Genomic DNA, 12,606 nt, shown 5'->3' with positions numbered 1-12,606 from the left:
ATAATAGATTCCCAAATTTATCCCAGCCCTTCTGAATGGCAGCCAGCAGAAAGTGGGGTCCACAGGCCCCCTGGTTTGTCTGCTGGGGAGGGGGACGGTGACGCTGTCACCCGCCTTGCCTTGCTGGGAGCAGGGGTCCTCCAGCGTTCCTGCTCGTCAGCATCACTGCAGGCTCGGCAGAACGCAGACTCCTGGGCAGCAGTTCAAGGGTTCCGGACTCACAGGTGCAGCTGAGGGCTGTGGATCAGCGTCCCCCACCAGTGCCCGGGTGGCGCTGGCCTTGCTGTGTGTGGGCAGCCTTGTGACGACCACTGGCCTGGAGCCTCTGCTCACTGGAGGATAACGCCTTTGTTTTGTTCTGGTTTCCCCGGCCGAGGGCTTGAAGTATGTGAATGCATCTTGGTGATCAAAGCGAACTTGCTGAGAATGAAGAGTCCCAGGCATTCACTGATTTACTGGATTAAATCTGCAAAGTTGTGAGCCTCCCCAGTGATCTGTGTGCACGTGTTTCAGAAGCACTGCTCACGGGTTCCTACATTGGATGGGAGATAGGATTAATCTCATCCTGTTTTTTAAAGTGTATTTGATGCATTTTCTTCAGTTTATTTTGTTAGGGTCTTAGAATCATAGAATCAAAGACACTTTGCATTAAAATGTCCCTCAGTGTTTCTCTGGTATAATCTTCGGTAGCTGCACAAATCTTCCTTCCTGCTGCTCAAGCACTCATTTGAATTGTCCTCTTTTCCCAGAGAGCGTGCAGAACGTGGCTGTGTGTGTGTGTGTGTGTGTGTACACAACATTATACTTCATAATGATTAGAACATTTTTTGACCTTTGTTGTTTGTGTTTGTCCAGTTTGACGTATATGCTCCACCAGGAATTATCTGCATTAAAATAGTATATGCAGTGATCATCCTCTAAGTATCAGTGCAGTTCCCCGTGTATATGCGTTCTTGCTGTGCTGTGGCCTCTAGGCAGACCCCTCTCTTATTCAGTCTCCATGCGTGTGCCTCGTGGGTGTTTAATCAATGTTTTCGGTATGAAGCTGGCACTGGAGACTAATGGTTGTTCAATTTAAAGTAATATTTCGGCAAAACAGAGACCACAGTTATATCATGTTTGTTTAGAAGATTAATGGGGATGGGAAATGATACTTTTGGGTAAATCTTTGCATTTCTTTAACCAGACCCTTACTGAAAAGGAGATGTGATTGCAGTGTGTCGTCCTTGTTTGTAATTGCGTGTCAACAGAAATGGAATTATTAATTTATTTCCATGGAAATTTGTCATGATCCCTCTTAAATGAAGGACTTCAATCTGGAATATTATCACAAAAACACCGATCCATACAGAGATGATCAGTTTCTACAGAACTTGAATAAAACACGATCCACCGAACGTCGCATCAACATACAGCATGTTTATTCAGAAAGCTCTTCGGAACTTTGGAATTCCCCTAGGCAGCCAGCATCACCATATAAACAAAGCCTAGAGGTGTCATGTAATAGAAGCTTCTGGTTGCCAAAGTATCAGATAACAGTTTCTGTGTAAAACGTTTATTTTCTCTTCGTTATCACCTTCTCTTAACTGTTACAGAATAAAACCTGATCAAATTACTTTGTGTAGTTTACAAAAAGGAATATGGTTACCTCGAAAATACTGGACAAAGAAGGAAAATACGTCCAGTTATGAAGCAAGCACCGACTCGTTTGAACAGCATGTGTGTTGCTTCTGAAGTCCGGCATGATGACACATGCGGATAACGGACACATCTGTGGAATCTGTAGGCGGATGTGATGATGTTGCAAATTTGCTTTCTGGAACCCTGGCTTTAATAACTGTCCATCATTTTGAGGCTTCCTAATCGAAACTGGAGAACTGTGTTTGTCGAGAGATCCTATTTTGATTAAAAGAGAAGTATGCTTGCTGAATTCCTTTTCCTAATAACACCAATACCTTCTGATGATGCGGATGTCAGGGCCTGTCTCCGTGGCAGGAGACTCTCCAAGTGTGGGTGCACGAGGAGGAAGGAAAGGAGCAATCGTGCTGAATTATTATGTGCAGATCATGGTACATCACTGGACTACGGGCTACTGTTGACTGAATTGTTCCCCCACAAAACCTTCTGTGTGGGAGCTGTAACCCCTAATGAGACCTGTTTGGAGATGGGGTGTATAAGGAGGTAATTAAGGTTAAGTGAGGTCATAAGGGTGGGGTCCTGATCCGATAGGGTTAGTGTCCTTGTAATAAAAGTCACCAGAGAGCGCGTCCTTCTCTGCTGTTTGGGTCCTCAGTGGAAACTAAGTGGCCCGCACTTTGATCCTGGACTTCCCAGCCTCCCGGACAGTGCGAAAATAGTCTTCTGCCGTTTAAGCCTTCGGGTCTGGGGCATTTTGTTGTGGCGGCCTGAGCGGGCCGGGTGCCTGTGTTTGTGGGCCTGTGCTTCTGTGGTGTCAGAAGGCCACAGAGTCGGACGAGCTATGCTGGGCAGCTTTGGCTGCTTTGCTCGCATGTTATGATACTCTTGTGCGGATGAGCCGAAGTCTAGTTTACACGCACGTATCACGTGGTTTCAAAAACTCCGTGGCTTTGTTCATGTGATTGTATCCTTTCCACCTTTTTTTCTCCAACTACTCAGTGACGTTTATTGATATTTAAGATTCACTGAGGCATCCTCTCCATTGGAAAATCTTCATAAAATCCAAAATTGGCTTGTGTCTCTTCCCTAAGCTCCAGAGAGGCCTTGTGTATTAGGTTTATTATGTGCTCACTGGAACTATTCATTTATGTGCCGACCTCAACCACTAGACCAGAGGTTAGCAAACCACAGCCTGCAGACCCAGTCTGGCCTGCCGCCTGCTTTCGTATAACCTGCGAGCTAAGAATGTTTCCTACATGTTTAAATTGTCACATGTTAAATGGGCAGATACATCCCTATGTAACCGCCTCGGTTGTTCCTCTCCGCACACAAAGCTGAAATATTTACTCTCTGGCCCTTTACAGAAGAAGATCGCTACCCCTGCTCTAGGCCGTCGGCCCCTTGGATGCGGGCAGGTAGCTCTCTAATGCTGGCTGGATTCCTCAGTTGGTAAGGATTTTCTGCTGGCACTGGAGAAGGCAGCTCTCACCAGCACATTCTGTAGAACATGAAGTGCCACGTTCGTGGCTGCAACTACGAAGGTTTCTTTCTCTTTTACGTTGTATTTGACTGCATTTAGAAAAAGTACACCTCAGCTCGAATCAGCTCTGACTCGGATCTTGTTTTCATGACAGACTCTGGGGTTAAGGACCAGCCCGGCTCTAGGACGTGCTCTTTCTGTGTCTGGGGGAGAAGAGACGTGGCTGGATGGCTGTCACAACTTCTGCTGAGTCGCGGCATTTGTCACTCTCTCGTATTCCGTTGGTTAAAGGCGGTCCCCTGGCCCAGGCCAACAGTAGAGTGGAGAAGTGTCCTGCTCACAGGAAATACTGCAGAACGCGTAAGAGGGCGAGGATCTGTGCGCGGGACCTGTTAGCAGGTGCTGTGTATCAGAACACTCCAAACCCGAGTGGCATGAAACGACAGCCTGTTACTTCTCCCTGTTCTGTGAGTTCCCCGGGCTTTGTGGGGCGTCCTTGCCTGGCGTTCTCCGTCAGTTGCAGGCATACAGCAGAGGCTGGTGCTAGCTGGGCCCGATGCACAAGGCAGCTTCTCTGTTCATGTGTCCGGTGCCTGCATGTTCCTCCTCAGGGTCTCTCTCTCCAGCAGAACAGTCTGGACTTCTTACCTAGTGGCTCAAAGTTCCAAGAAGCAAGAAAATAAACTTGCAGTCCTCTTAAAAGCTGGGCCGGGAACTGGTGCCACATCACTTCCCTTCTGTTTTACTGGTCAAAGCAGCCGCAGAGCAGCTGAGTGCTCTTCCCTAGGGAGGAGGCCATCGGCAGCGGCCGGCTGTGGGACAAGCCACCACATCCTCTTAAAGGGACAACATGCACGTGACTGGGAACAATAAGAATTTTCCCAGCCATGCCTGTACCTGTGAACTGCTGTTAGCTCATCTCTCACAAATAAGTGTACATGAGTTTGGAGTGTTGAGTAGGGTAACGCCAGCGTGGCTTGTTTTTTTTTTCCAAATTGTAGAATTGAGGGAAAGGGTCATACGAGGCCATGCTGAAGAAAAGGTTCTGAGGCGTCTGCAAAGTACCCTGTGTGGCGCTCATGCTGCCATCGTTTTCAGAGCTTTCCTTGATCCCCAGTGTGCTTGAGACATGATAATTCCCATGGCTTTTTAGCGGCCAAGGCCGTGCCAGACCTTGGTCCTGTGCCTGTCTGCTCCTCTCCGGTGCCAGCCTTCCGCGTGTTCCTCCTCTTCCAGACTGAGCGGGGACCCCTTCTGGAACCGAGCTGTGGGTCCCGGGTGGCAGGCCGCGAAGGGCCGCGTGCATCAGCCGTCTCCGGGCTTGTCTGTGGTTGGCCGGGGGTGGGGGCAGGACAGCATCTCCCCGGGGAGAGGTGCACCCGTTACCGCGGTGCCTTCATTTGGAAGAGACAAAGGGCTTGTTGAGTTGGAGCAGCTCGTGGACTGGTGTTGTGCTCGGCATGGGGAGGGCCGTGGTCTGCGTTTTGAGACTGTTACTGGATGAGATCCCTCTTAGAAAGAGGTGGAGCCATTCAGCTTGTTCAAATGGCACCGTTGTTACTGAATTAAATTGGGTGCGAGGAGAGGGATGAATGCAGGCACACTCAGCTCGTTGGATTAAACTAAATGGCAGTGGCTGCCCAGGGAGGCAGGATCCCCGGGTACCGATCTGGTTTGGAATCATCTAAAAGTTTTCCTTGTTCCGTGGAAGTGAATCTAGTTAGTGTCAATACATCTTTCACAGAAACGTGAATTAATCAGCTCAGGAGCTATTAAATATTCTAATTTGACTGGCGAAGGGTGCGTTTTCTTCGGGGTAACTTTGCCGAGTCTAAACATATTCTTTCTGCTAAAACCACTCTGCTGGGGTGGCTGATCGTCGAAGGTGCAATGAAGTTCGGGAGGAAACAGGGCCTGCTGTGGCTGTTCAGTGACACACAGCGGAGAAAGGAGGAGTGGAAGCAATAGCTTCTCGCGGGCATTTCAGTGTGAGCAGATTAAGCGGACCTTTACCGGGAGCTTGCCCTGCTGCTCAGTGGGTTATGAGTCACGCATCCCCCACCACCTACTTCGGGCGTCTGTGAACTTGTACAGAAGCCCAGGTGGGAAGCGCGCAGGCCACAGGCCACAGGCCACAGGGTGCCGGTGCACCTGCTCAGCCCCACCGTGGTGCCACAGACAGCATGTGAGTGAGCGGGCGAGGCGAGCTCTGCAGACTTCGTTGGCGTGAACAGAAGGTGGGTGGTTTTGACCCAAGGGTAGCCAGCGCTTTATCTAGTCCCATTCGTCCTCTTTCTGATAGCACTGTGGGGGGGGGGGTTTCCATGGAAAAGGGGGCAGATAATGAGAGATGACTTTGACGTTTGCTTTTGTATGTGTACCACCCGGCTTAGACCCTAATCTCTACCCTAGGAAGCGGGGTCACCTCCATGACAGCATCCGTGCTCTCACTCATCGCCCCCTTCTCCGTCATTCGTTCATTCACTCCCACGTTATACAGGCACTTTGCTGAGCCAGAATGCCGTTGTGACTTGGAAAGTCACCGTCAGCAGCATCTCGGGCGTCATCACAGGTGGCGTTGTGCCCCCGCCGTGGCTCAGGCCCTGAGCCTGCACGGTGCGCCCGTGACCCTGTCCTCAGGACCGCCCTTCAGGTAACTGCTCTCACCTCTCAGCTCGTAGTTACTGCGCCACTAATGTTTCTCGGCCTCTGCGTTACGTTTGCCGCGGGTCGGATTCACCAGCGCCGACCGAGCCCTGGCACCGCGCGCCGGGCGCCTCACAGGCCTTGTCTCGTTGAACCCCCGCCGCGTCCCCACGCGCTGCGTTCTCAGCGGCGTGCCTGCTTTACTGTTGCGAAAACTGCGGTCCCGAGGAGCGAGGAGCTGGTCCTGAGCCTCACCCCGTCCCTGAGGGAGTTTTAACCGCTCCCCATGCGAGGGCTGTGCTGACAGCGGCCCTGCTCCGAAGCCTCGCTCCACTCCGACGGGCAGTCTCTTCACGCGCGCTTGCCTTTCACGCCTCCAGGCACAGCCGCGGGGCGCCGGGAAGGCACCGGGACGGGGCCGGGGCAAAGAACCCCTGGAGAGCGCTGAAACTCAGCGCCGGGCCCTTCACACTGGATCAGCTTTGCTCTGTTTCCCGAAAAACAATCCAGTCAATTTTGTTGAATTTCCTGGACTGAAGTTGCTCCCTAGCGAGCTTGCAAGTTCACACGGTGGTGACGCTGCATCGGTGGTGGATCAGTTGTGACCTCTGAAAAATTAGCTCGGAGAAGAGTAAGAAAAGCGTTCCTTGAAGACGGAGCACTGCATGCTTTCATTTAAAATAATGCAAAAAATGATATTAAAAAGGCTTTAGTAACTTTCTAACAACCTCGGGAACAAGACCCCAAACTGACCAGTCCAAATGATTTAAAACAAACACATAACCCCACGTAGGTAAGCCTTCACTATGAAGCAGTGACAGCCCAGTGATTATCAATACGCCAGGAAAACAGACAAGAAACTATTTTTAACATGAATTCAGTGTTTTGACAGTTGTATTTTATTTGTAATGCAATTTTGGTAATGCATGAAAAAGTCAGTCTTCAGCATCCTGAGTCTTACTGTTCATCATTTGATTTATCTGGGCCTCTTCCCCACTTCCGTCTACTGATGCAGCTGAATGTTTTTAATTATATCAGGCAAAACATAATCCCAAAATGACCCTGCTTGTAGGGCCAAAGCAGTTTTAAATAATTACCTGTAAGTTGCTTGTTTCACGACTTAGAAATTGTTTGATTCTGTCTCCAGCACAGTAGTGTGATTTCATGCGACCGTTGGTAGCTGATAGTTTTCATTCATGACGCCTGCTTGGTAACTCAGGCATCTACACAGAAGCTCGGGCGTCACCGGGACCTTGGAGGGAACCTAACCAGTACCCTTTACCTTAGCCGGTTCTTGATCAAAGCGAGAAGACAAAATGTTCAGAGTGTCCTCTTCCTTGTGCACGAAGCCTGGGTTGAAGCACGTTGCTCGGTGTAAGAGGCAGGAGAGTCTGCTGATGGAATCCCAGGATGCGGCGGGGCTCCCCCCGCGCCCACAGGCTGCAGACGGCGCGGGCTCAGGTGACCCTCCCCACGGGGGTGCTGCGCGGGCAGGGCTCGGAGCTTGCAGAGCGAAGGCATACGGCGATTCCTCTGCGGGCAGTTTGTTCTCAAGCAGCTGAGAAGCCTGTTTTGTTCCCTCATTAAAATTCCCAATTAGATTAGTCAGTCCCTGACCTCCCCTCCTGAGCTGTGAAGGACTGGAAATGGGCTGAGTGTCACCCTGCCTCCGTCTCTCAGGAAACGTCAGGAAAGAAGAGGAAGTGTCCTGGGCCCAGTCTCTGCATTGTCTTATGTTCAGAATGAGCGGATGCACCCAGAAAGCCTGCAGATGACAAGGGCACCTCGGCTCCTGGTGGGGCATCTGTCTTTCAGAATATTCTTTCCCCCGTCTCCACGAGCACCCACTGCTTCTTCGTGTATCTTTCTGGGACCACTGAGAAGCAATATAGATTTTGTACCCAAAGATCCTGAAGCGGGCCAACAACACATTACTTTAATTGATTTCAAGGCCACTCTGTATTCAAGACTGTAAATGCATTTTATTTCCCATCCCAAGCCCCATCCTGACGCATTAGCTAGCAGAGCCCAGCAGGGATTCTGTGACCAGAATAAATGAAAATATTAAAACAAAAGAGCAACTCAAATAATAAAATCCCAATAGCCTGAATATTCGCAAATTGGACTATAAATCTTTTCCCGTTACTAAGTTCCCAGTGAGAAATGAAAGGTCAAAGATTAATGTGTCTTGTAAAGTCCAGATATACTCAGTTCCAAAGGAATTGAAATCCCAAATCTGATTATGTTGCCTCTCTGAATTAAATGTCCAAAATTCCATATGCAGAAATTAAATGCCTATTTCCGAATCGCCCTTTTCATGTTTGTTACTTGGCTAAGAGTTAGCTAAAAGGCCCAGACATCTGGGTCGAGCTGGGACCCTTCCGTGTAACATTCCGAGCAGTTAGCCATTGTACTAGTCTGTTTGGGCAACATAACAAAATACCTTAGACTGGGTGGCTTCAACAATTGGCACTTACTTCCTCATGGTTCTGGAGCCTGGGAGCCCAAGACCAAGGTGCCAGGGAGACAGAGAGAGACAGAAAGCCCCTGGTGTCTCTACTTACAAGGGCAGCAGCCCGACTGAATTAGGGCCCACCCTCATAACCTCATTTAACCTTAATTACCCCCAAAGGTTCTGTAGACAGAATGCTGTCACATTGGGCATTAGAGCTTCAAAACACAAATTTTTTCTAGGGGGACACAAGCATTCAGTCTGTAGGAGACGCCTTAATGACGGGACTGATTTAGACCTCGTATGTTGCGTTTATTCAGTGCCAACTCTCTCATCAACTTCGCTTTTCCAATGAGTAAATATTAAACATAAGATTATCTGGGCACTAACTTTGCACATACTAAATATGGTTCTCTGTCCCTGGCCTCTGGAGCAGCAAATTATAGGCAGAATTATTCTAGAATCTCGTATTTTATGTTGCCAGTGACAAGGGTGATCATGTAGTATATTGACCAAATCAGGATATGTTTTAGAGTGAAATGCGACGCTCTTAATAATTTTGACAGGAAAGCTGTGTAAACTAGGCCTGTCCCTGGCAAACCAGGACATCGGTCACCTGAACTGTCTTTACCCTGCACTTATTTTCTCGTGATTTCATCGCACTTCCCTGCCAGGAGCCTTTCATCTCTGTCGTTCCCAGCAGACTGTGAGCTCTGTTAAGGAAGACCTGCTACTGTGTGCACGCGCTAGGCGGCCAGCAAGTTCTGTTGAATTTAAGACGGGAGTAACGCTTGAGTTTTCTGTATGGTTTTATAGTTGAGCTCTGCATTGTGCGTCCACGGTGCAGCATTCACTGGTACCCTCTGCAGGATGCATTAGTGGGCCAAACTGGTTGTCATTCTCTCACCACCTTAAAACGTACAGTTTCATTTTGCCTAAATACTTCCATTTTAGGGTAGCCATTTAAACTGTAGTGCAAGATAATGATTCCAGTCTTGCCTTTGGCACAGTTTAATAATAATAAAACAAATAATAGTAAATAATAAAATAAGGTTTCTATCTTGAGCAAAAACCAATTTTGGAATAAAAGGAATTTGTTTTATTATTAGGAAATCTTTGCTTCTTAAAATCCATGGTTTTACCAATAGGGTGACGACAATATGTTTTTAAACTTTAAACTAATAGGCTTACAGATCTCTCTCCATTTATGACCAAAAAATCCCAGCATATTTCTGTACATATTTCTCAGCTATTTTCTTCACAGCTGTCAAAAATGGGGTAACTTATATTAGGAAGGGACTTTTAATATATTCAAAACAATGAAGCTTGCCGGAAAATGAATCATACACAGAGTGACCTGAAAATTATCAATGCACGTGGTGAGGGACTCAAAAAGAAAACGCTTTAATAGGAAGGAAGAGCCTTCTCAGCAACTGACAGATGGTTAGAGATGGAGCAGTGCGACTTTTTCCAGCTCTGATCATCATCGCTCTGAAAATCAGAGTCCCACTCAAGAACTGGGTACTAAATGTGGCATTTGGCAAAATTATGTCCTCCCCACCCCCCCACTTTTTTTTGAAGGAACTTCTATTAGATCTCTACAAAGCTAAGGGACAGAAGTGATCAATTATAACTTAGATTCCCCAAAGCAATGCTTCCTTAACAGGAAAGTAAAACAAGAAAGCTCTGTCTATACCTGTTCCGTTAGAAATGACCCACATGTCATTTCCAGGTGGACTTTTATAGAACCATCAGGAAGAGACTCACTAAACACAGTCAGTCCATGGGCTGTTTTAAAATCTGCTAGTCTTGTCCCAGTGAAAGGTGCATTTGGAGCAGGTGTAGACACAGGAAGACTTATTTCCTATGCCCAGTGCGCCACATCGTCAAGGCCGACACTGACACCATAATCATGTTCCCACACTTGAACAGCTCAGCACTTTCGGTCCTTCCACACAATGACCTCTAATTCTCTGTGCTTGGTCATGCACATTCTGGTAACAGGACACGCATTTCCCCCAGCTCCTAGCCCAGCGCCCTTACCCTTGGCAAGTGATTCACATCCCAGCAGCAGCCTCTTCTATGAGGCAGCTGTGACTCTTGCTTCACAGGCCCCCTGGCTTCACAGCACAGGTTGGATCCTCTTGGTGAGTGACAGCACATGCTCACTGAGAACGGTTCATTGCCACCTGCTGTGCTATCAATGCAATGTCAAAGGCATCTTCTCCTGTTCCAACTCTTGGTTATTGGAATAGAAAAAATTTTGAATGAAGGAGTTTGATCTTCCCACTCCACCATCACATCTACTCACAGCCTTACCTAGATGCAGCCTTAGTGACATACACCAGTCTCCTGTTACAGGCTGTGTCCCCGGCATCTAACACAAGGCCTGGGGCAAAGTCGGTGGCTGGTAATTAGGCTGTTGCTATTGAAGTAATGAAGAAAGCGTTCAAGTCATCACTGGGAATTCTCCAGGGGCTGCTTTGCCTCCACTAATGTTTGTAAGTTCTGTTATTAAACACACACACACACACCCTAAGCATTCTTCAGAACAAATTCTTTAAATCAGTGCCTCTCAACCCATGGCAGCTCGGTAGACTCTTCAGGATTAAATATAGATATATATATATTTTGGGTCCTGGGCAAGTAGATAAGGTTGTCAGGTAAGATACAGGATACCCAGTTAAATTTAAATTTCAGATAAACAACAAGTGCTGAAACCATTTTCCTCGCTTTTTTCCGCCAAGAGGAGGTACTCCTCTGGTGTTTACTTAACATGCAAACTAAACATCAGAAGAAGCAGGAACTTTGGTTTCTATTGTAGGCATCCAGGACAGAGTTTTTGTTAAGTTTCTCTGAATTCTTTTTATGAATGTGTATTTATTTATTTCTGAAAAAAAATTAACTGGTTTAATAAACTATGACTGGCATGCAATAAACTGCACCTGTTTTTTGGTTTAAAAAATGATGAATTTTGACATAAATCTACATCTGAGAAACCACTTCACAAATCAAGATGGTTAATGTATCCATTGGCCCCAGGAGTCCTTATGCCCTTTGTGGTCTCGGCTTCTTACCCAGCCCTGATTTTTCATTCCCAAACGAGCATGGATGCTTTTTGTTTACTATAAATTAGTTTCAGTTTCTAAAATATTTTGCAAGTAGAATCATAGATTGTGTACTGTTTTTTATCCGGCTTCTTTCGGTCAACCTAATAATTCTGACATTTAACCATGTACTTGTGTGTTAGCAATGGTTTGCCTGGTAGCATTCCTTTTGAATGTTCACTCTGCTGATGGATATTTAGGTTGCTCCCAGTATTTGGTTATTACAAGTAGGGCTGTGTGAACACTCGTGTACCAGTCTTTGCATGGAAATGTTTTCATTTTGGGGTGGCTTTGGGAGTAAAAGGAGAGGAGTGGAATGGCCGAGGCATATGGTTAGCATATGTTTAACTTTTTAAAAAACTGCCAAATGCCTTTCCAAAATGGTCCTATCATTTTGTACCCTCACCACCCTCACCAGCAGGGTATGAGAGTTCCAGTTACCATGTCCTCTCCAACACACGGCCGTTTCGTTGCAACCTTCTGGTGGATGTGTGCTCGCATCTTTCTGGGAGTTTACTTTGCATTTCACTGCTGACTAGTGATGTTGACCACCTTCCCGTGGACTTACTTGCTTTCCATACATCTTCTCTGGTGAATTTTCTGTTCAAATGTCTTGCCTAATTTTTCACTGGGCTGATTGATTTTAAAGTTTTTTATAGATTCTGAAGACACGTAAGTATTAAACATTTAATTGGCAAACATTTTTTCCAAGACTGTGTCCTATCTTCTGCATTGTGAAAAAGATTGCATAGACTTCGTGTTGATTTTTCTTTAAATTTTTGGTAGAATTTGCTAGAGACGCCATTTAGGTGTGGAGGTTTTTTTTTGGAAGGATTTTAAGTATGAATTCAATTTATTTAATAGTTCTTGGGATATTCACGTTGCCTCATTTTTGGTTGGCTTTTAGTGATTTGTAGTTTCTAAGCAATGTGAAACCTTATTTTCTTTTCATATAAATTTCCCTCTACTTGTTGAAATTGCATCATTGAATTGATGGTGAGTTGACCACATGTTTTCAGTATCCATTGGCTTGGAATCCAAGCAGTTCTAAACCCAGAAGTGGGCATTGGTGCAAACAGAAACAGCTCCAAGAGGTGCTCTCTACTCCAGGCACAAGGTGCAGGACACGAAACTAGTAAAGCTCCAAGCATGTGGAAATAGACTATTTTTCACTCCTCCATTCTCTCCCGCCTCCCACAAGCAGTCCTATGTCAGAGGGCCCATGGGCACCTAATTCAGAGCAGTGGTCCCAAGAGGGTGGGATGAACCCCTGTTGATCTTCT

At 46.9% G+C, this 12,606-nt stretch overlaps 1 protein-coding gene across 1 annotated transcript in view; it reads left to right on the top strand.

Moving 5' to 3' along the window:
- Positions 1 to 12,606, top strand: part of MYO16 (myosin XVI) — a 350,065-nt gene that overhangs the window by 233,197 nt on the left and 104,262 nt on the right. The gene's annotated exons all lie outside the window — the stretch shown is intronic.

The sequence above is a fragment of the Camelus dromedarius genome, chromosome 13 (genome assembly GCF_036321535.1).
Source record: "Camelus dromedarius isolate mCamDro1 chromosome 13, mCamDro1.pat, whole genome shotgun sequence".
Classification (NCBI taxonomy): domain Eukaryota; kingdom Metazoa; phylum Chordata; class Mammalia; order Artiodactyla; family Camelidae; genus Camelus; species Camelus dromedarius.
Note: the sequence above shows the minus strand (reverse complement) of the source record. Positions and strands in the feature narration are given on the sequence as shown.